Genomic DNA, 25,619 nt, shown 5'->3' on the forward strand with positions numbered 1-25,619 from the left:
ATGTTTTAGTGGATTCCTGATATTTACGGTACACTCGTGAAATGATTGTCCTGGGAACTCCCCATTTGATCGCTATCCCGGAGATGCTGTGTCCAATCGCTCGTCCGCCGGCTATAACACCGCGTTCAAACTCACTTAAATCTTGGTAACCTGCTATTCTTGCAACAGTAACAAAAAAATGGTTCAAATGCCTCTGAGCACTATGGGTCTTAGCATCTATGGTCATCAGTCCCCTAGAACTTAGAACTACTTAAACCTAAGGAACCTAAGGACAGCACACAACACGCAGTCATCAAGAGGCAGAGAAAATCCCTGACCCCGCCGGGAATCGAACCCGGGAACCCGGGCGTGGGAAGCGAGAACGCTACCGCACGACCACGAGCTGCGGACAGCAGCAGTAACGGATCTAACAACTACGTCAGGCACTTGTCTTACATAGGCGTCGTATTCTACCTGTTTACATACCTCTGTATTTGAATACACATGACTATACCAGTTTTTTTGGTCCTTCAGTGTAGTATGGTCTGTGGCGCGGTGCTGTGTACTGGTAAAGATTTCTAAAAAGGAGATTACATGCGAGGAAACGAGAACAGTCTGCCTATCTAGAGCACAGCCGGATGAAAGTAGTACACGCGAGCACCGTCTGTAAACCCTCTCTTTATCCCGCCAGCTGGGGAAGCGTAGCGACCTCTGCTGTCACGGCAGGCTTGCAGCCGTCTGACCCTCTGCTTATTCAGAAGAATCTTGCTCCACGTCTCGCGCAGAGCTGAAGAAACACGGACGCGCCGACGGTACATGTATAGAGCGCCCTGACACGCGATGACAGGCAGCTGGTTCATCACGCCATCGGGTCCAGCGTCTTACGATATCCTGCAGCCCGACGCCAAGGACGTGGTGTGCGGTGCCAACGCCCGGCGTTACGCGGCTGGCGCGGTGTCTTCCCAGAAACCGCCCGCCACGGCATCGGCAGACGGGCCCCGCTGTCTCTGATAAGCGATCGATAAACTCGCCGTCGGGGAACACAGGCCGGCGCGGTCCGGCCCCAGAGCGGACGCCGAGTTCTGGCCGAGTCACGCTCGGCCGCTTTTGTGCGCGGCTCGCTACTGTCAACAGCACCTCCTTCTGCCCGCCAGCACAAACTCCGGACTCATCCCAAGACCCGGCCGTGGGGCTCGCTCTTGCTCCAGTGACGGCCCGCTTTGTCGCTACTGCCACGTCTGACAGCAGAGATCGCCAACTCATCGCGGTAAAAGTACTGCACGGCCCTCTTCGGAAAGCAACTGTGTCCTAATTCAAAAGAAGCACGTATAAACGGCCTGCTGGGGAACTGAGCTAAATATTGAAAGCAGTGTGGCTATGTGTTTCGTGATGAGAAGTTCTGATCCCCCGCTGTATTACTCACGCTCTGTAAATCAGTTTAGCCGGCCGTTGTGGCCGAGCGGTTCTAGGCGCTTCAGTTCGGAACTGCCGTGCTGCTACCGTCGCAGGTTCGAATCCTGCCTCGGGCATGAATGTGTGTGATGTCCATAGGTTACCAGAATGAGATTTTCACTCTGCAGCGGAGTGTGCGCTGATATGAAACTTCCCGGCAGATTAAAACTGTGTGCCGGACCGAGACTCGAACTCGGGACCTTTGCCTTCCGCGGGCAAGTGCTCAACCGACTGACGGGGCGTGAGTCGTGCTTGGGTGGCTCAGTCGGTAGAGCACTTCTCCGCGAAAGGCAAAGGTCCCGAGTTCGAGTCTCGGTCCGGCACACAGTTTAAACCTGGCACGGAGTTTCATGTCCTTAGGTTTAAGTAGTTCTAAGTTCTATGGGAGTGATGACCTCAGATGTTAAGTCCCATAGTGCTCAGAGCCATTTGAACCATTTTTTGAAATCAGTTTATTTTGAAACTTGTAGAGTAGAAGAAATAGTAAGGGACTGCTTCAGCCGGCCGGGGTGGCCGAGCGGTTGTAGGCGCTACAGTCTGGAACCACGCAACCGCTACGGTCGCAGGTTCGAATCCTGCCTCGGGCATGGATGTGTGTGCTATCACTAGGTTAGTTAAGTTTAAGTAGTTCTAAGTTCTAGGGGCTGATGACCTCAGATGTTAAGTCCCATAGTGCTCAGAGCCGTTTGAACCATTTTTGGACTGCTTCGGTATTTAGTGAGTAGGTTCGTGGTCACTTGACAGGAAACGTGAATAGACAGCCATTGTACAGAGCAATTCAAAACAATTCGATTTGCAAAATCAATATTCAATATACAGATACACTGGTACATGAACAGGGTGGGCAGAAACAGCCTGAAAATCTTGTAAGGGTATCACAGGGTAGGCTGCGCAAGAAATAATTGTGAAGAAAAAAAGGTCGATTCAATGTGCCGTTTCTGATTTAATTAGCACTGACGTTAGCGAATAAGGTCGGTGGACGCGCGAATTAAAGCACATGGACGCGAGAATTCAAGCACTTGGATGCTCTAATATGCGGTAATGCACACCAACAAATTTCAACATATATGTGGAACTATAAAAAAAACTTTAAAAAATAAAGTTACCGAAGTCGTAAAATTGAAACTATGAAACAGTAGCAGTGTCAGTGCTAGTTTGTGGCAGAGAATCCGGGATTGAGAGAAAAACAAATAGAAATTCAGCAGAAATGAGATTTTTAAGAATTGTCAAAGTGTGCTCAAGCAGGGATCACATAATAAATGAAGTCATCCAGGCAGAATGCCTCCTCCTTCTCCCGAACAGCCCATGAAGGCCTAACCGACCGGCCGCTGTGTCATCCTCAGCCCATAGGCATCACTGGATGCGTATATGGAGGGGCATATGGTCAGCACACCGCTCTCCCGGCCGTACGTCAGTTGCCGGGACCGGAGCCGCTACTTCTCAATCAAGTAGCTCCTCAGTTTCCCTCACAAGGGCTGAGTGTACCCCGCTTGCCAACAGCGCTCGGCAGACAGGATGGTCACCCATCCAACTGCTAACCCAGCCTGACAGCTCTTAACTTCGGTGATCTGACGGGAACCGGTGGTACCACTGTGGAAAGGCCGTTGGCACTCGGGGAAGAACTGGGAATTTATAATTTAAATGAGAAGACTGAAGAATACAGATAAAAACGGAGACAAAGCCTCAAGCGGGAGGATGAAGACAGAATTCTAGTCGTTGCAAGGAAATATAAGCCCTCAGGGAGAAGGGATATAGGGAGGTGGAGAAAGAAACTGAGTTGATTATGTGGAATCGGAACAGGTCTAAGCCTTGAAATGCTGCAGAAGAAGAAGAAGAAGACTGCTGAATACACACTGATGATCCAAGAAACTTTTACAACTTCCAACCGCGAGAATGGATGCCTACTGGCGGCGTTTCGGGCATGTGATGTGGTAGGTAAAGTGTAGAAGCGGAGCTGAGACGATTGGGAAATCGTTCTAGAGGCGACACGGGGCGTAAACGGAGAACTCAACTGACATGGGCAACTTGATAGATTGCTATGGTGCAGCGCTTGGGATCGTGCATCGCAGAAACGGCAAAGCTGGTCGCCTGTTGGCTTGCAGCTGTCGTGATGATCTGTCGGTGAACCAAGAGTGAGCAACAAGATGTTGGACGTCAAGCCCTCATCGCAGAACGTGAAGGTGTGAAGCTACTCCGTACTGTAGACCAGTAGTGTCTGAGACCCTTTGGCAGATCTGACGCCAGGACACAGTACTGCTGCAGGCACAAGTGTTTCGAAGTACACCGTCGAGCGCACAGTTGTTGAACGTGGCAGTCCCTGTGAATTCCCATGTTGAGCCAACGGCATCGTCAGTTACGACTGCAATGGGCTCGGGATCATCAAGATGGGACCGTGGATCAACGAAAACGTGTCGCCTGGGAGTATGTCACAGGTTTCATGTTACACGAGGTCGATCGTCGTGTCGAAATACGCCGTCACAAAGGCGAACGGGTTCTCGAAACATTAACCACGACACGGACGCAAGCCATTGGGGTCATTAACCTGGACTTCCGTGGGACTAGCGGTAGTAATCAAGGACATCATGAAAGCTTCGGACTACGTATCTAATCCAATCCCAGTATTTATAACCATCCATTGTGGCGAGGCATTACAGCAACCTTATACGTGATTAATATTTCTAAAAAAGTCCTAGGTTGCACAGTGGTACTGGTTCAAAAAAAAAAAAGACCCGTTTTACACTGGTAGGGTATCGTCAGGTTAACTTGTGCGCTGTGCGTCATTGTTCATAGCAGTGTAGAATAAGACCACTCTCATAAACTGTAAACATGAGCCCGGAACAAAGTGTCGGGAACCATCCGCGCCTGCACAGTGTATAGACAGTTAAATACTATGCCCTGACCTGAACCCAATGGAGCACTTTGTGACAATTTGGAACGGCGACTTCGTTCCAGCCCCAGCGTCCATCATCCGGTAGTTTGGGCTCTTGAGGAAGAATGTGTTGCCATTGCGCCAAAGACATTCAGACACTTCACTGAAGGTGTCTCCAGGAGAGTTCAAGCAGTCATAAAGATGAAGAGTGGAGTAACCCTATGTTAATGTTCACTAATAGCCGGATATTTTTCATCTGATAGCTTTTTTAGAGTTATACTTTCTTTTGCAGTTTGTCATTTTACTTCATGAAAAATGCTATTTATGTTTCATGCTTATTCATATGTGTTTCAGGTATAGCCAGTGAAACGCCTGGGCTAGCAGGACAGAGCGGATTAGGTTGTGGAAAGGGGACAAAATGAGTTCCTGTCAGTTGCACTCAACATACAAACTTTATTTATCAACACACAATATTGCAACAAGGATGCAAAACACTCAAAACTGTAATCGACCTCCTTTGATTAACTTTAGATCGGCTGAAGGCCACATTCAAAATCCAAGACACAAGGCATAAGCAAAATTGAAATACAAGATCCTTCTAGAGCTTTCACCCAAGAATATTTTCTAAATCTTCAATCTAATCAGCTGACGGCCTTAGCAATTTAATTTTAATGGAACTAGGCTGGAGGTCGCATATTAAGCAATAGACGAGTTTCAGTCAAAAGGCAGTATGCCTTATCTTAAAACATTTCGTGCAAATTGGGCTGTAGGTCCCATTCAAATGCATAACAATCTTATGCCTTAAGGGCAAGAGAAGAAGATTAAATTATTAATTTAAGAAATATTAAAACTAGGTTGAAGGCCGCTCACCAATAAATAATTTAACGGCTTAAGCCCCAGAAAGAAGAGTTTCAATTTTAAAGTGTCGAAGGCCGTGTCTTAAAACATTTCATATAAAATAAAGAATAACAATCTCATGCCTAAAGGGCAAGACAAGGACATTAATTTAAGAGGTTTTACTACTCGGCTGAAGGCCATATCTTAACAAAATATGTTTAACGGCTTAAGGCCTAGAAAGAGTTTCAATCTAAAAGGCAAAATGCCTTTTAGATTATTTGAGAACAGTATCAACGAAGTGTTCCCTACATGGTACATGGAATGAAATATCGATGCAGAAGCTTTAAACTTCCCTTCTTGATACTGCGGTGTTATCACATTCAATGGGGCTGAAAATTAGGAATTACCAAACAGATCAGTATATTTTATTGAGAGGTGGCACGCCATTCTCTCACTTTAACAACACAGTCAGTCAGATTAATGTTCATGTTTTAGGTCATGATCTCGGAGTTCCCCAGTACCACATTTGGTATGTAGAGGGACTTCGGACCGTGCCAGTTCCTTCCTCTCACTTGGGGTCGGAGCAGGAGAGAGCTGGTTCACAAAGCATTTTACCTGGGCCAGGCGACAGAACGTAGCGAAGGTGGCCAGTTCGCAGAAAGTAGGTGGAGGAAGCTATGTAAGAGAGACTGCTGTAATCTGAGCTCTTATGTAAACAGTGGGTTGATCATAAAACTCCAAAGATTTTCATGTTAGAAGCTGGGACGACGCAGATAGTATATTGGAGGCAAGACTAACTCCCCTGATTCAAGGAAGTCGCCAGGTTCTTTTAGCGAGTGACGAAAACCTGCACTTCATGGGAACGACTGCCTGGGAAGCATAACGGCCTTCTTTCAGAAACTGGAAATGGACAGCCTGGAAGGATTAGATCTCTCCGTAAATGATGGACTGTGGTTCCGTCTAGGGAGACGCTTTTTGACGTTTCTTGCCGAAACATGGCCATCCTTACTGCGAGAACGACGCCCGCCTAGCCTAAAGTCTTTTTTCTAGACAGGAGAGATTTTGAGCGGCTGACTGGCTCCTCTCAGGATGTGCAAAGCAGAGGCTCGCTCCTCCAGTGTGGGAATCGTGGTGCTGAGTCAGGATTGGCTGCCAGGCCGACAGGACAGTCAAGAGGGGAGATTCAATGAGTAGAGGACAGTTTGATTGGTTTGTACAACATCGAGGCGGTATTTTTGTTTGTTTTGCTAATTTGGCTCCCGCACCAAGGCTTCGTGGAAAGCGTTTGTGATTCTTTGCTTCCTCTGGTGGAGACCTTCAGGTAGCCGGCCGCTGTGGCAGAGCGGTTCTTAGCGCTGCTGCTACTGTTGCAGGTTCGAATCCTGCCTCGGGCATGGCTGTGTGTGACGTCCTTAGGTTAGTTTGGTTTAAGTAGTGACAGATGACCTCAGATGTTAAGTTCCATAGTGCTTAGTGCCATTTGAACCATTTGAAGAACTTCAGCTCTTTTTCTAGCGGGTGAGACTTCTGGTCTGCAACTTGTAGGGGACTGAGAGCCAGTGGCAGTTTCCAACTGTACCGACATCTTGGACATATCATGTGTCAAAAGGGTGAACTTGTTCGTCCTGAGTCAGCCATCTGAGGTATGACACTTCTAGCATGCACTCTCATGCCTGTGAGTATTGACGGAGGCCTTAGACTGTTTGCCGATAATGCTGTAGTCTAGAGGGAAGTAGTATGACACGAAAATTGTCAACAAATCGATGATGATTTACAGAAAATAAATGCGTGGTGTAATGACTGGCAGTTATCTCTCAATATCAGTAAGTGTAACCTACTGCGTATAACAAGGCGAAAATCCCCATTAATGTGGGGGTACAAAATAAATAGCCACTCTTTGGAAGCGGCAACGTCCGTCACGTATCTGGGCGTGACTATTCGAAATGATCTCAAATGGAATGATCAGATTACACAAGTAACGGCTAAGGCGAACTCTAGATTGCGGTTTATTGGTAGAATCCTGAAGCGATGCAGTCCTTCAGCAAAGGAAATAGCTTACAATGCGTTAGTTTGTCCAGTCTTAGAGTATTGTTCGTCTGTATGGGACCCTTACCAGTTGGGTCTGATTCAAGAAATTGAGAAGGTCCAAAGGAGAGCGGCAAGATTCGTGACTGGTACATATAGCCATCACGAGAGCGTTACAAATCTCATAGAAAGTTTGAAGTGGGACACACTTGCAGATAGACGACGCGCTAAACAGAAGGGGCTGCTCACTAAATTCTGAAATCCAATCTTCACCGAGGATGTAGAGCATATATTATTACCACCAACTTTCAGATCGCGTAATGATCATCATTCAAAGATAAGGGAAAAAAGAGCTCGTACTGAGGCGTTCAGACAGTCGTTTTTCCCTCGTGCGATCCGCGAGTGGAACAGAAGGGAGGGAGGGGGGAATATGACTTTGGCGCGAATTGTGCCCTCCGCCACACACCGCTTGGTGGCTAGTGGAGTGTATATGTAGATGTAGATGTAGATGAGTCAAATTGATTTGTCCAGACCAGCGAATGGGTGCACCTCACACTGAAACCTGCCGTGGTTTCAAGGCTCTTTCCCCTGTTGTGATAATCAGAACGCACAGTCCGTGTGGTCTGCAAGTCTTCGTGGACGCGTCTGAACATTACAGCTGCCGCAACGCGCCGGTTCTCGCCCACAGCGTGCCGTTGTCTGCCGCTTTCTGAATCAAGGTGAAAGGGTAAAGTATTGCTACACCGGCATAGGGTTACTAACTGATATTCACAGCTACCTGTTCTCCGGTGAACATAGTTTGTGGTGTACTTGGTCGTAGTTGATTCCGTCTGAATAGAAATGGGGCTCACAGTGGCCTCATGTAAACAAAATCAGACAGCGTTGTAACCGGAATTAAATCAGAGTAGGATTTCCATCCCAATGAACGCTTTGCCAATCAAGCACCATTCCTCTTTCTGATTTGTGTTTGTAGTCTTTTTGGTATGATTTATCAGTTTGTTGTAGTTATGATAAGGATGAATAAAAACGTATCATTATCTTTGTAGACTTCAATACGTCAGAGTTCTCATTCATACTCCCTCAACTATTCACTTTTATTTATAGTACATGAGTGCACCAGCAATGCAAGGTTCAACCTTATGAAATTAGTTAATTTTATTACTAATTTGAGTTCTGAAAGTGACCTCAGACATAGGCAGCACAAGTGCCATGAGAATATACGCTAATTTCATAAATAATAGATTAAGGATGTAGCTTGACATTTGAAGGTTATTGAGAAGATAATACTTTTCTTTATGTAAAGATAATAACACTTATCATCACTTGGAGATATATTTATCAATAAAGCAACGGCTTACAGAGTCTTATAACCCTGTATTCTGAGATTTTCCGATGACTTACCTCGTGTACCTTCTCCAAATCGTCGGTGCCTTTCATATCCCTCAGTTAGTATGAATAAACCGTATCCATTTCCGAAGTATGAAGAGAAATATTAGCTGTATTGAGTTGACTGTTGAACTGAATCGATTTTCATAAATCACGGTGGCTTGTGAAGCTCAAAGACTGTACCACGATAAAAGCCTTGAAAATAACGAAAGTCCAGTGCCCATTTATTTCGTTAGCTTGGTGTATCACGATCGCTTTGAAGATAATCAGAGCTTACTCGATGACACATGCCCCTGTAGTATTACATAAGTTTTTGTCCTTGGTTTGATCTGGTATGGTGACTTCATATGTAGCAACGCAGAATAATAGACATTGCGAAGGCGTCCTCTGTTCCTGGCCCCGATTAGGCAACCGTAGACACTTCAACATGCGTTCTTACTTGCCGCTACGTCATGTCATTATTTTCTTCTTTATATAAACGACCCGCTAACAGTTTTTATAAAGCTATGGTTACTATCACATTATGTCCATTAATTTAGAGTCTCCTGCAACATCAATTTTAACTGCACAGAAAAAAATTCTTTGTGTAGTATCTGTCACGCAGTAATTTGCCAACCATTGAAGTCCTCTCAGCTTTGGCTTCAGTATAAATAAATGTTTCTCTAATGATGCTGGTGCGTATTGTTCATATCGTGGCGGTAGTTCTTATACTTTCCATGAGGGCGGCCTAACTGTCGTAAACTAAGTTTTTTTAATTTCAAATTCTTTTCCCTTTTTTACTTTCCACCGTTTACACTAATCCTCCTGCTTTTGTCTTAGTCCCACCTTGTAACTCACCTCCTAGGCCCCTCTTTGCTTTGGGTTTGAACTGTAAGTTTATCTTTGGAATCCTTGCTTCATCCATTCGTCAAAGACGTTGTTTCCAGTTTGGTTTATGTTCTTCTCTTTTGTCATTTACTTAAATAATACTCCGTTATTATTTGATTTTTCATTAAAAAATACTGTTCAACCTCTGACTATTCGTAAAAAATTCAGCCGATTTAACATTGCTAGAATGTTTCCTGTACATTACACAAGTTGCACTACCATACAGTAGAACGGGTACAGCCATTACATTTTTCTGCCTCTTCGTGTATTTTTAATGTTCTGCTTGTAGTGATACATACGCACTCTAACATCTATATGATGTACTCTAACATCTATGTAATATATGTATCCTTATCTTCGTTAAAAGTAATGTAGCTCCCTATGTAATGCAAGTGCTGAACTTGTTACAAAATCTGATCTTCAGTTACATACATATATTCGTACTGAGTATTTCCCACAGAATGCCATTGTCTTAATTTTATTTGCTGCTGTCTTAAAATGTTAATCCTTTCCATGTAAGTTTAAAAGATGGATCGATACTTGTTGCTCGTCTTCAGGATTTGCCATTAACGTAATCTCGTCATCTGATAATAGATTGTTATCCGAAAAATTTCTGTGAGGGAGACTAATCGGAGAACAGAAGGAACTTTCTTGGGTTAGTGTATTTTCTGTTGCCTGTGTTAGTAACGTGATCCCAAAGTAAAATATTTTGTCAGTTACTTTGTTGCGCAGATACGGCTGTAATCTTGTGCACCACATTACGTACTCTTTCGCCTCCGGCAACTTTCTTTTGAATTATTTTGGTCTGTGACAAAAAGTTATAGCGTTTCCGTGGCAGCCTATCATATATGCTTAATGCGGTTAAACTCTTCTGTCCCTCAGGCTGTTTATTTACATAGTTGGTATGTCATAGACTTTGCTGTTTTGAATTTCTTTTGCTGACAAAACTGTTCCCGCATGCAATTAATTAGCTTGTATGTGCTTGAGAAAAATTCGGAGTAGGTATTAAAATCCATGGAGAAGAAATAAAAACTTTGAGGTTCGCCGATGACACTGTAATTCTGTCAGAGGCAGCAAAGGACTAGGAAGAGCAGTTGAACGGAATAACGGAATGGATAGTGTCTTGAAAGGAGGATATAAGATGAACATCAACAAAAGCAAAACGAGATTAATGGAATGTAGTCGAATTAGGTCCAGTGATGCTTATTAGATTAGGAAATGAGACACTTAAAGTAGTAGAGTTTTGCTATTTGGGGAGCAAAATAACTGATGATGGTCGAAGTAGAGAGGATATAAAATGTAGACTGGCAATGGGAAGGAAAGCTTTTCTGAAGAAGAGAAATTTGTTAACATCGAATACAGATTTAAGTGTCAGGAAGTCGTTTCTGAAAGTATTTGTATGGAGTGTAGCAATATGTGGAAGTGAAACATGGACGACAAATAGTTTAGACAAGAAGAGAATAGAAGCTTTCGAAATGTGATGCTACAGAAGAATGCTGAAGATTAGATGGGTAGATCACATAACTAATGAGGAGGTGTTGAATAGGATTGGGGAGAAGAGAAGTTTGTGGCACAACTTGACTAGGAGAAGGGATCGGTTGGTAGGACACGTTCTGAGGCATCAAGGGATCACCAATTTAGTATTGGAGGGCAGCGCGGAGGGTAAAAATCGTAGAGGGAGACCAAGAGATGAATACACCAAGCAGATTCAGAAGGATGTAGGCTGCAGTAGGTACTGGGAGATGAAGAAGCTTGCACAGGATAGAGTAGCTTGGAGAGCTGCATCACACCAGTCTCAGGACTGACGACCACAACAACAACAACAATGTGCTTGCCACGTCTGTACCTGCAATCCTCAAACCACCTTGGAGGCTGCTTCGAGTACCATAGTCACTTCCGCCTTTTTTTTTTGCTCCGTTCGAAAACAGCCCTCGGGTAGAACGATTCTTGGTAAGCCTCCGTGTGGGTTCTAATCTCTCTCACCAGTACTTCCCTTTCATAGTATTTTCGCGAGATACACGTAGGAGGAAGTAATACCTGACTCTTCTAGAAACGTACGTTCTCAGAACGTCCCCTCGCTCTGTCGTAAGTCCCTACTTTCCGTTCATAATAGCAGACCCAACGCATATTACCCGCAGAGAAAGCCGTTTATTTCACTCCATAACATTAATGCCGTTACGTCAATGGATAATGGGACCTTCTTCGATCTAAAATTTTTCAGTCTGTCTGCTTTTGTTAATTTTTTATCGGGAAAATTTAATCATTCTTATCCGCCACGGAACATGTAACGCCGGAAATGCATATCCTCCTATTTCCATCAATTGCACTGCAATTTTTTTTCCTTATTTTGTTACCTGAAGATATAACATTTCTGTGTCTTTGTGTATTGTAATTGTTTTACTATTTGTATATATATATTTATGCATTTATGTCGATGTATAATTGATTTGTTGTGTAAATATTATTTGTATTTTTACGCTGGGTCTGGCCTAGGGAAAACTATGCTATCGAACGACTACATCGATAGGTCGTGTGGAGAAGCAAAGTGTTTAGTATATTTGGTAGTGTTAACTCTGCCGCATGGTGCGCGGGCAGAGCAGAGGGTGTCTGGCTGGGGTGGTGCAGTGGAGCAGGTGTTGTGTGACGCTCCCGCGAGTTGCCGCGCTTTCGGGGTTTGGCAGCATGTAATTGCGCTCGACTTGCTATGATAGTTTCTGACACGGTGTTGCGGACGGGAAGCATTAGCTGGCGCACATCAAGAGCCCGTTTCGCCTGGTGACCGTGTCGAGAAGAAGGCGCGCCAACATCCAGCTTCTGCAACAGCGACGGCCGACAATGAGTGACTGTCGCCACCTCCTCGAACGACGGCTTCAAACCTTCAACCAACCAACACGGAAGACTGGAAGCACGTCAGGTTTTAGAACTGTATGGCAGACCTCAGCTTTTCAAACTGTTCCATTTTCGTAACTATAATTACAGCAACATGAACATTTGTTGCTCATTGTCCCAATTGCATTACCATTAAAATAATATTATTCCATTTCACTGTTTTAATTTCAAAGTTCAGTTAAAGTATTCATAACTGGCTACAATATTTAGATTAGACAAGCACAAATTATGAGTGCGAGTTTTGTTACCGTATTTTAGCTTACCTGTGACTACAGCTCAGCTTGGTGCGTACTAAATTTTACTATTGTTAATCGTTCAGAATCATTAAATTCAAGTTCAAAGTTAAATATCTTATTTCTAAATTGGGTAGATTCAAGTAGCTTTTGAAATGATTGTTGAGGTAGCCCAAGACTAACCTTATTTTATTGAATTTCGTAGTGCTTCAGAAGCAAAGGTGACTATTAATTTCAGTCACTAAATTAACTTTCAATTTTCCGGTTTTATTAATTCTTTTGCTAAATTAAATCAGAGTGTAGTGAAATTTATTACTTCTGACAAACATTCAGTTTTCACACAACACGTGTCAACCTTCAGTTGCCACGCTTCTAGTGCTAATTATATGTGTAATAACCTTTCTTTTTCAGTTACTATAGTAATTGTCCATAGGACTGGCGACCGTAATTTCCCCAAATCTCAAATATCTAATTACCGCTAGTTAATTGTTAACGTAACGGCCGCACATTTACTTTCTTTATTAACTTTACCCCTTTTCAAAATTAATTTCCATCACTTTCATTTGCATTTTTCCTTTCATTTAGATGTAACCCTTTCCTCCCTCTTTACCGACAGATTAGCTTCGGTGACGATTGCTTTTCCCAAATTTCCATTAGGTACACGCGGTTTAATTTTTCACTGTCATTAAGGTCGATAAGTGAGGGGGAGGTTACAAAGACATGATGTATTTGTCTTCTCCTCTTTCTAAAAATTTAACATCAGCAACAAAGCGAAATTATCGATTTACCCGGAACAAACTGCGCCTTATTTCAAGCAAAGAGGGAACACCGAGTGAGTAAGTTATAATTTAGAAAATAACATTTCCTTGAAAAAGAGGATAGATCTAATATGGAGGCATCAGCACACGGCTCGATGAATACCGGAAATGTAGGCTGCTGGCTTTTCTCTGATACCAAATAGGTAGAAATTGGATCGCGTCTTGTCTTCTGAATCAAGGAAAAAACGAGTGTCAACAAGTTATTAGCGATCAGACCGGCCGCCGGCAGAAAGGAATGTGCAGCTGGAACTTGCCGTGGAGAAAGTGAGACAGAAATTTCCTGCTCCTTGAGTTCTGCTATCACATGAAGGATCTCAGGGTTCAGAGAAAATACGTGCCATACAGCTACCGGTAGAAGTCAATATAGTCAGTTTATGTATTATTCATTCCAGTTCATTACTTAGGTACATTGTCGTGTAGGCCAGGAAATGCGTTTTAACATTTTAGCCAGCTTCCTCCGTCCATAAAAAATTTGGTAGTTATTGTACATACTGTCTGTTTCACAACGAGGAACTCCACCAGTCACCCAGGCAATAATCCTGGACGGAGACTAATGGTATGTATCCGAAAGTAGCGGTAACGAAAAATATTTTTACAGTAGCTCTGAAACATAGTTTTAACTCGTTTTGACCTTATTTAACACTATTTAAGTGTCTCAACCGCCGATAATACGCGATGGTATAACGAAATGGGGTTTTATGTTCTTTCACACTCGAATTCATTTAACTCTCTCATTGCACCATTTCCCGAAATGGCTTTTCCTACCACAGTTGAAATGTTTTCTTTTTTAATTTTGTTTTCTGGTGATCAATCAGGCCATCAGCCTTTTAATATATGAAGAGCAGAAAAGCTTTGACTAACGTGATTTCCCTGTAACTGAATTTACTTTTCGTGTATCTGAAGATTGTTGTTCGATAAGTGAAAACTGTTTTCTAGCTGATTCTTTCTGTTGCGACCAAGAAAAATGAATTTATGTTGAACTATAAATGACTGCGTGCCTCAAATGACTATGTCAGGTCTTACAAAAAAATAATTCGTGCTGTGAAGGAAAAGTGACACGCCTGATTTGTGACCAAAGTTCAGTGTCCACTTTACTCAGCGATAATGGTATACCGTCTGCTGTTGATCTGCTGTTGACAATATTACACGCTGCTGCGATAAGGAACACCAGACTAAGCAGCTCATATGAGAAGGAATGCCTGTCGTTGTGGCCGAGCGGTTCTAGGCGCTTCAGTCCGGAACCGCGATGCTGCTACGGTCGCAGGTTCGAATCCTGCCTCGGGCATGGCTGTGTGTGATTTCCTTAGGTTATTTAGGTTTAAGTAGTTCTAAGTTATAGGGGACTGATGACCTCAGATGTTAAGTCCCATAATACTTAGAGCCATTTGAACCTTTTTTTGGGTGGAATGGACATTTCTGAATAGGGCAGTCACAGAGGTTGGCCAGACAGGAATAGCTACAAGGATTGCAACTGGAAAGAAATCTTGGGTAACAGATGAAATACTTCAACTGGTCGAGGAAAGAAGGAAGTACAAAGATGTTCTGGGAAAGACTGGAAAAGAGCAGTATAAATCCCTTGGGAGTGAAATAAGTAACAAATGCAGGACGGCCAAGGCGTAATGGCTACGGGAATGATGTTAAGAAATGCAAAATGGAATAATCGTCTGGAGTACTGATTCAGCATATAGAAATGTCAAAACAACCTTCAGCTTAGGAGAAATTAAAATCAAGGATGTAACATTAAGGGTGCAATGGAAATGTCACCGCTAAACGCAGAAGAGAGAGAGAGCATATAGGTGGAAAGAGTACACTGAAGGCCTCTATGAGGGTGAAGATTTGTCTGATGATGTGTTAAAGAAGAAACTGTAGCCGATAAGAATGACATAGCGATCTAGTACTAGAGTTAGGATTTAAAAGAGCTCTGGAAGACACTAAATAAGCCAGAAAGGATAGATAACATTCAACTGGAACTTCCATTACCATTGGCGGAAGTGGAAACCAAACGACTATTCAAGATGGTGTGTAGATCTGTGAGACTGGCCAAGAACCACCAGTCTCTCAGCAAAACACAATTCCGAAGATAGCGAGAGCAGATAAATGAGAAAACTAGCGCAAAATCAGTTTAACAGCACACGCATCCAAATTGCTGACAAGTGTAATATGCACAATAACGGAAAACGAAATCGAGGATCAGTTACATGCCGATCAGTTCGGCTTTAGGTCACTAGAGATGCAGTACTCACGTTGCGTTTGATGAAGGAAGCAGGACTGAAGAAATATCGAGACAAGCTCATAGGATTTGTCGACCGTGAAAAGACGTTCGACAGAGTTCAAATGGTTCAAATGGCTATGAGCACTACGGGACTTAACATCTGAGGTCATCAGTCCCCTAGACTTAGAACTACTTAAACCTAACTAACCTAAGGACATCACACACATCCATGCTTGAAGCAGGATTCGAACCTGCGGCCGTAGCAGCAGCGCGGTTCCGGACTGAAGCGCCTAGAACCGCTCGACCACAACGGCCGGCGTTCGACAGTGTAAAGTGATGTATGAAGGTAGAAATTATGAGAAAAATAGGAGTCAAATCCACGGAAATATGAGTAATATATAAAATGTGCAAGAACGAAGATAGAGCAGTAAGACTAGACAACAATGAACGAAGTTCTCGGTTTTAAAAGGGTGTAAGACCGAGACGCAGTCTTCCGCCCTTTCTGTCCAGTATGTACATCGAAGAAGCAATGACGAAAATAAATGTAAGATTAAAGAGTTGGATTAAAATTCAGGATGACGATAAGGTTCGCTGATGAAATCGCTATTCTAAGTGAACGTGAAGAAGAATTGCAAGTTCTGTTGGATGTAATGTACTGTCTAGTGAGTGCAGAAAATAAACAGTATAAACTGGAAAAAGACAACGGTAATGGATGCAGCAGAAATGTGAATAGCGAGAAACGTAACATTAAATATGAGGACCACGAGCCGGCCGAAGTGGCCGTGCGGTTAAAGGCGCTGCAGTCTGGAACCGCAAGACCGCTACGGTCGCAGGTTCGAATCCTGCCTCGGGCATGGATGTTTGTGATGTCCTTAGGTTAGGTTTAACTAGTTCTAAGTTCTAGGGGACTAATGACCTCAAAAGTTGAGTCCCATAGTGCTCAGAGCCATTTTTTTTCTTGAGGACCACGAAGTAGGTGAAGGAATTCTGCTCCTCTGGAAGCAAAATTACCAATGACGGACGAAGCAATGAAGACATAAAAAAGGCTAGCAGAGGCAAACAGGACATTTTTGGCCAAGAAAAATCTGCTGGTAGCAAACATTGGCCCTAATTTGAGGAGTAGAGTAGTTCTTGTAACCTACGTCCTCAATTATTTGCTGGATGTATTCAATCTCTGTCTTCCTCCATAGCTTTTCCCTTCTACAGGTCCCTCTATTACTGTGGAAGATATTCCGTGACGTCATAACAGATGTCCTGCCATCCTGTCCCTTCATATTGTCAGTGTTTTCCTTATGTTCCTTTTCTCGCCGATTCAGCGGAGAATCACCTCATCTCCATTTTTCCTGCCCACTTAAACTTCAACAATCTTCTGTAGAGTCAAATCCATCGATTCCCTTCTGTTCCGGTTTTCCTACAGTTCTTGTTTCACTGCACATTATTGTGCTCCAAACGTACATTCTCAGGTATTTCTTTCTCATATTAAGACGTATATTTGATACTTGTACTTATCTTTGCCAGGAATGCTCTTCTTGCCAGTGGTAGTCTGCTATTGATGTCCTCCTTGCTCCGTCCGTCATGGGCTATTTTGCTGCCTAAGTAACAGAATTCATTTCACTTACTTTATGGTCGCCGATCCTGATGTTAATTTCCTTGCTGCTCACAACTCTGCTATTTCTCATTATTTTGGTCTTTCTTCGATTTACTTTCAGTCCCTGTTCTGTAGCCGGCCGGTGTGGCCGAGCGGTTCTAGGCGCTTCAGTCTGGAACCGCGCGACCGCTACGGTCGCAGGTTCGAATCCTGCCTCGGGCATGGTTGTATGTGATGTCCTTAGGTTAGTTAGGTTTAAGTAGTTCTCAGTTCTAGGGGACTGATGACCTCAGATGTTACGTCCCAAAGTGCTCAGAGCCATTTGAACCTGTTCTGTACTCATTAGACTGTTGATTTGATTCAGCAGATCCTGTAAAGCTTAATTTCCATTGAGGATAGTAATATTATCAGCGAATCTTGTCATTGATATTCTTTCACCTCGAATTTTAATCCCACTCATGAACCCTTATTTTACATCCATGGTTCAAATGGCTCTGAGCACTATGGGACTTAACATCTGAGGTCATCTGTCCCCTAGAACTTAGAACTACTTAAACCTATCTAACCTAAGGACACCACATACATCCATGCCCGAGGCTGGATTCGAATCTGCGACCGTAGCGGTCGCGCGGTTCCAGACTAAAGCGCCTAGAACCGCTCGGCCGCAACGGCCGGCTTTACATCCCTCATCGCTTCTTCGATGTATAGATAGAACAGTAGGGGTTAGAGACTACATCCCTGCCTGACACCCTTTTTAATCTTATCATGTCGTTCTTGGTCTTCCACTCTTATTGTTCCCTTTTGGCTCTTGTACATCATGTTTGTTACTTGTCTTTCTCTATAATTTATCACTATTTTTCTCAGAATTTCAAACATCTTGCACAATTTTACACGATCGAGCGCCTTTTCCAGGACAAAAATTCCAATCAACGTGTCTTGATTTTTCTTTAGTCTTGCTTCCATTATCAACTGCAATGTCAGAACTGCCTCTGCGGTGTCTCTCCTTTTCCTAGAGCCAAACTGATCGTCATCTACCACATACTCAGTTTTCTTTTTTATTCTCTCTATGTTGTTCTTGTCAGCAGGTTGGATACATGAGCTGTTAAGCTGATTGTGCGCTAATTGTCGTACTTGTCGGCTCTTACAATCTTGGGAAACGTGTGGATGATGGTTTTCCGAAAGTCAGATGGTATATCGTTAGGCTCATACATGCTAGACACCGAAGTGAATAGCCGTTTATATCCATTTTATGATTTTAGAAATTCTGAATGTTCTCTGTCCCTTTTGTCTTATTCGTTCATAAGACTTTTAAAGTTCCTTTAAATTATGATCCTAATCTTGAATCCACTGTCTCCTCTACATAAACTATTGTGTCTTCTTCTATCACGTCATTAGACAAGTCTTCCCTCTCACAAAGGCCATCAGTGTGCTCATTCCACCTAACCATGGTCTCCTCTGTATTTAAGTGGAATGCCCACTGCGCTATTAATGTTATTACCCTTGCCTTTAAATTTTACCGAAGGTTGTTTTGACTTTTCAGTACGCTGAGCCAGTTCTTCCAAGAATCATTTCTTTTTCGATTTCTTCACATTATCCATGCAGCCATTTCGCCTTAGCTTCCCTGCCCTTACTATTTATTTCATTCCTAAGTGACTTGTATGTCTGTATTTCTGTATTTCCCTTGGTATTTTTGTACTTCCTCTGTCATCCGTCAACTGAAGTATTTCTTCTGTTGCCCATAATTTCTTCGTTTTATCAACTGCGACATAATCGCGTATACAAACAGTGATACAATACTGTAAATTGCTTTTTTATTCCAGTCTCTGATCACAATATGAATTCTTTAGACGATGACCGGTTTCAGTCTGTAATGACCATCCTCAGATATTTTTTACCATGTCCTAAAGTGATACGACCATAATGGCATCGTCAAAAAATATAAATATAATCAGCATAGCATCGTCACATAGATTTAAAATATGGTGTAGAATAGGCCACAGCGTCCACATGGCGATTATTTCCAACTAGCTGGTTGGTCAATACCGCGGTTCGATCGCGTCCGCATTGTTACTTTGTGCCAGGAAGGGCTCTCAACGAGGGAAGTGTCCAGGCGTCTCGGAGTGAACCAAAGCGATGTTGTTCGGACATGGAGGAGATACAGAGAGACAGGAACTGCCGATGACATGCCTCGCTCAGGCCGCACAAGGGCTACTACTGCAGTGGATGACAACTACCTAAGCATTATGGCTCGGAGGAACATTGACAGCAACGCCACCAAGTTGAATCATGCTTTTCGTGCAGCCACAGGACGTTGTGTTACGACTCAAACTGTGCGCAGTAGGCTGCATGATGCGCAACTTCACTCCCGACGTCCATGGCGAGGTCCATCTTTGAAACCACGACACCATGCAGCGCGGTACAGATGGGCCCAACAACATGCCGAATGGACCGCTCAGCTTCGGCATCACGTTTACTCCACCGATGAGTGTCGCATATGCCTTCAACTAGACAATCGTCGGAGACACGTCTGAAGGCAACCCGGTCGGTGTGAACGCCTTAGACACACTGTCCAGCGAGTGCAGCAAGGTGGAGGCCCCCGCTGTTTTGGGGTGGCATTATGTGGGGCCGACGTACGCTGCTGGTGGTCATGGAAAGCGCCATAACGGCTGTGCGATACGTGAATGCCATCTTCCGACCGATAGTGCAGTCATATCGGCAGCGTATTGGCGAGGCATTCGCCTTCATGGACGACAATTGGAGCCCCCATCGTGCACGTCTTGTGAATGACTTCCTTTAGGAGAACGACATCGCTCGACTAGAGTGGCCAGCATGTTCTCCAGACATGAACCCTATCGACAATGCCTGGGATAGATTGACGACGTGACCCACCAACCACTCTGAGGGATCTACGCCGAATCGCCGTTGAGGAGTGGTACAATCTGGACTAACAGTGCCTTGATGAACTTTTGGATAGTATGCCACGATGAATACAGGCATGTATCAATGCAAGAGGACGTGCTACTGGGTATTAGAGGTACCGGTGTGTACAGAAATCTGGATCATCACCTCTTAAGGTCTCGCTGTATTGTGATACAACATGCAGTGTGTGGTTTTCATGAGCAATAAAAAGGGCGAACACGATATTTATGTTGATCTCGCTGTATCGTGGTACAATATGCAGTGTGTGGTTTTCATGAGCAATAAAAAGGGCGAACACGGTATTTATGTTGATGCCTATTCCAAATTTCTGTACAGGTTACGGATGTTTCGGAACCGAGGTGATGCAAAAATTTTTTTGGTGTGTGTATTTATCTACGATAGTGATGAAAGCTGAAGAAATTTTAATTCATTTTTGTAGTTTCCATCATGTTCTTATTACTGCAATGATTTATTCGAAATATGTCGTCTCCAGTTTGTAGCACCCCTAGTAGACCGTAAAGGGACTGTAAAAACTGAGCTTAAGTAATGATAAGGTAAATGTGAGAGCTGGCTTAGCGTAATCGATAAGAGTTAGAAGCTAAAAACGACATCGTTTGGTTTGGATATAAGTTTTATGTCAGTTTGCATCTTTTCGTTTCTGCAGTGATAGTGCCCTATGAATTTAAAGTTTATTGTTGAAGTTTCGAGAAGCCACGTTCCAAAAAATCTCGAGTATCGTATTACTTACTTACACATACCTCTCGCGGAATGACCACGACGAGAAAATCAGATAAAATAGAACCCACTCGGATTTTTACCAACAGCCGTTCTTGCCATGTACAATTCGCGAGTGGAATACGGCAGGGGATGCGATAAACGTACCAGAAGTACCCTCTAATACACACCGACGATAAGTATAGATGTACGTATAGACATTAGTCTGCGTGGTGTGTCGAAATGTCGCACATTTATTCCCCGTCTTGGTGGTATTGCTTCCCGCAGAACTGGACACGATTTCCGTGTAATTTGGCTATGGAGGCCATACGTGTGCTTTGATGATTGCGGTATGTGCATGTGTACAAGTACGTTAGTGTGGAAAATGAAGCTACTGGTTTAGTATGAACTTCTACACCATAACTAATTTTTATTTCTGCTCACTATTACGACGCCCGACGTAGTATTTTGCGTCAGATGGTCCGAGTGATAGTGACATATCCTCTTGTTGTCCAGGTGCCATGCACGTGGGGCTTCCGTTGTGTTACACGTCCTCAAGCGTGCCTGTGGACTGTCGTCTCACCTGTGCGACTGGTTTCGTGATTTTTCTATCAGAAAGGTCACAGTTCATGGAAAGCCATCGAGTAAAACAGAAGTATTCGTAATATCTGGCATTCCTGAAGGAAGTATTATAGGCTCTCTGCTGTTGCTGATCTACATAAACGATTTAGGAGACAATCTTAGTAGACTCTTAGATTGTCTGCAGATGCTGCTGTCATTTGTAGCCTTACGAAATCAGCAGATGTTAAAAACAGATTGGAAAACGATTTAAGACAAGATTCTGCATGGTACTACTCGTAGAACTGACAATTAACTCTAAGTAACTTGCAAACAATCCTGTTGGCGGAACATCCGCAACTGAGCGCTATACCAGAGGCTGAAAATACCGCTTCAGCTGTAAAGTTCTACCTGTTCTGCGTTCATAGATAGCACACCGCGTCTAGTACACGTCAACCGCGAGGCGGCGCTCGGGGGCCACAGCAACAAGTTTGACACCTGAAGATGGGCTTATGAGAGCCCGAAACCGGTCGTGTGATAATAAAAGAACTTCACAACTGAAGCGGTATTTTAAAACCTCTCGCTGAATAACTTACGTTGGGACGATTAGATAGATAATGTTGTGGGTAAGCCGGCCGGTGTGGCCAAGCGGTTAAAGGCGCTACAGTCTGGAACCGCGTGACCGCTACGGTCGCAGGTTCGAATCCTGCCTCGGGCATGGATATGTGTGATGTCCTTAGGTTAGTTAGGTTTAAGTAGTTCTAAGTTCTAGGGGACTGATGACCTCAGAAGTTAAGTCCCATAGTGCTCAGAGCCATTTTTTTTGTTGTGGGTAAAGCGAACCACAGGCTACCACTTACTGGCAGAAACCCGAGATAATGTGACAGGTGTACTAAAGAGACTGCCTACTACGCTTCTACGTCCTCTTCTGGAGTACTGCTGCGACGTGAGGGATCCCCACCAGATAGGATCGACGGAGGACATCGAAAAAGTTAAAACAAGGGCTGCTCGTTTTGTACTATCGCGAAACAGGGGAGACAGCGCCGCGCATATGATGCGTGAATTGGAGTGGCAATCGTTAAAACAAAGGCGTTTTACTTTGCACAAGGAGCTTCTCATGAGATTTCAGTAATCAGCTTTCTCCTCAGAGTGTGAACACATTTTGCTGGTACCTGCCTACATAGACAGGAATGATCACCGTAATAAAATAAGAGAAATCAGAGCCCGCAAAGAAAGATTTAAGTGTTCGTTTTTCTCGCGGGCTATTTGGAACGGTAGAGAAATAGCTTGAAAGTGGTTGGATGAACCCTCGGCCAGGCACTTTATCGTGAATTGCAGAGTAATCATGTAGATGTAGATATATGCCGCTGATCACTGCAGATGTCTATATAATAGCCCATGGAACTCTAAATAGTATGTTGTATATTGTTGTCTTAATGAAGGGGAACGTCGCTGTATGGACAAATCTTTGATCACCAGGATCAGAATGTAGTCTCCAGGACTGAACCCAGGTTCCTCAGCTTGGACCTCACAATTTCCATCAGAACATGGCATTCCTAATCACTTATACACATGAAAGGTCTCTGTTGGATTCCTTTCATGTTAATTTCTTAAATCTGTTGTCATTTATGGCATAAATTCCACTTCTAAATTTACTGTGGTGTTTCTGACTATCTGGGAGGAGACTGAGCAGTGGAACGTGTTACTTTTACACATAAACAAGAACGATCTGTCACACTACTACACTTTAAAACACAGTTTATATGTAATTCATGTCACACAGTCTCATATGGAACCTACATGCGCTTTCTTTTATATAGTGTATATGATAAGATACTGTCATCCCCCTTCCCTTCTGTGTGAAAGGATGAATGAGCAAATGTATTTCTAGTTGCATGCTTGATGGTAGCAGACAAGCCTGTCTGCTAGAGTACAGTAGGACCGACGTCGGAACAGGTAGCTACGCTTTCCAAAAGCAAAGAGGTTTCTATTCTTGGTATGGTCCTGTCCGTCCCTTGTCATGTTCGTATAGGAAGCTGCCCCTCTGGTCACTTCTGTTTGTATCTGTGAGGCACCCTCAGTAGGGACCCAGGCCAGTCTGTCCATGGCGAGCGTCTGAAGTGGTAAGATCCCCGGCTAAGCGCGTCTCTGCTAAGTCCGTAGGACAAAGGATTTTTGATGTTCAGCCTGACTGAAAATTTATTCACCTTTGTTTCAGATTTAGATCTAAAATATCTTATGTTATCTTAAATTGCAACGCAGTGTAATTCGAGTGTGAAGTTCAGAATATCTTCCAGTAGTCTGCTTTGTCACTACTTTGTGAACAAAGTGGAACCACATGTTGATGATCCGTAACTCTAACTGAGATCTTCAGTCTTAAATGCGGATGTGCGTGAGATTATAACATCTCGTCTTGACAATATTTTTCAATATAGCAACTTCTCTTTATGTTCAACCCACGTGGGGTATACTTTGTGAGACCAGTACCACTTGCTTATATAATTGTTTGACCCATCAGGTTAATAGTATGACGATAGTAACCAGTTTGAGGTTTTTCTTTTGTAAATTGCGCTTCGATGTAATTTATTTTAATTATCAAAATTATTGTGGAGTTACACTCTTTGTGTAAACCAAGTTGACCACGTGAAGCATGTGGTGTAATCATCAAAGTAGCCCTCAGCTATTCTTTTCGAGAAGATTTCACAGACAATTAGTATGAATTTAGTATACCAGTGTGTGGCAATTTCATGACGGACAGGATTGCGCTACGACTGTAACTTCTTTGGGTGAAAATTGAATCGGTTGGTTGTGGTTAATTTTCTCTTGCATATGTTTCAACGTTCTTCGTGCGTTATTTTATGAATGCAATGTTATATGTTTCAACGTTCTTCGTGTGTTATTTTATGAATGCAGTGTTGTATGCAGTCTCCCAATCTTGGCTCCATATTTGATGTGTTCCGTAAGATTACAAACTCACATTTTCACAATCCTAAATAAGGCACCAGTTTAGCTATTAATCATGTTTAATATGCTGAAATTTTAACGGAACAATGATCAATGTTAAAATAAATGTCCAAATATAAACTGATTTATTTCTTTTTATTTAAATTCTCTTTATATATATATATATATATATATATATATATATATATATATATATATATATATATATATATATATATCACCGGTTGTCGTAAGATGACTATTAAGAGATTATAATTAATGTTAGCCTCGTTGGCAATTTGGTAAACCAGACTGGATACCTGGTGAAACAGTTGCTCAGTAATGCAAGGATAACTTCCCTAGATAGCTCACAGCTTTTAACCTGCTTTTGACATGTTGAATATCAGCACCGCTTTCGGAACAACTTTTGATGCATCAACTTTACACACATACTGAAGTCGCTTTTTTTTGCTGTTGTTTTTCTCGCATCGGACGGAGACTCTTTTCGTGAATGAGATAGTTGACGATAAATGAGGAATGCAATGCAGGTCTGCGTCGCGACCGGAACGGCTGATTGGCATGCTGGCAGCCGTCACGTCGGCCCTTTAACTAATTAACGCTCGGTCCGTCGCTCTCTTCCCGGTAACTTTATACTTGCTGCCGCCGCCGAATACAAACCGTCCATTTGCGGACGCGACAGCGCTTCCCGTAAGGGAGTTCGCCGCGGTTAGTGGCGGCGACTGCGCCTGCCGCCGGCCGGGATTCCTGCCTGTTGTACTACAGTCCTCATCAACGCTTCGCGCATGCGCGCGCTCGCAAAAAGCGGCCGCCGGCAGCCCACCCACGGAGGCCATTCATCGCCGCGGTGTCCGCCGCCGCCGGCTCTGCGCGCACCAGCAGCTGACGGCGACTCCACTGGGCTGTGGGTGCGTGCTCGAAAATCTGCACCGCACGAGGCGGGGCCGCAGCTGTCAACCTCCAGTACTGTCATTCAGGTGATGTGGCGCCGAACGTGCTGATTAAAGTATTGCAGTTCATCTCTCGTTTCACAATTGTTGCCGGCGCTCTGGAGACGTACGTACCGAGTAATGGACTGAAGGCGGAATAGACCTAACCAAAATCCGCCAACTGCTCAAGAAACAGTTGTACTCTCGATCGAGAAACGAAGGCGGACATGTCGAAAGGCAAATGTTAAGTAGATATTCGTGCAGCTACACTACTGGCCATTAAAATTGCTACACCACGAGGATGACGTGCTACAGATGCGAAACTTAACCGACAGGAAGAAATGGTTCAAATGGCTCTGAGCAGTATGGGACTTAAAATCTAT

At 43.6% G+C, this 25,619-nt stretch overlaps 1 pseudogene; it reads right to left on the reverse strand.

Annotated features, from left to right (window-relative positions):
* Positions 1 to 2,922: 2,922 nt before the first annotated feature.
* Positions 2,923 to 3,040, reverse strand: LOC124796989 (annotated as a pseudogene).
* Between the last annotated feature and the right edge of the window lie 22,579 nt (positions 3,041 to 25,619).

The sequence above is a fragment of the Schistocerca piceifrons genome, chromosome 4, assembly GCF_021461385.2.
Source record: "Schistocerca piceifrons isolate TAMUIC-IGC-003096 chromosome 4, iqSchPice1.1, whole genome shotgun sequence".
NCBI classification, from domain to species: domain Eukaryota; kingdom Metazoa; phylum Arthropoda; class Insecta; order Orthoptera; family Acrididae; genus Schistocerca; species Schistocerca piceifrons.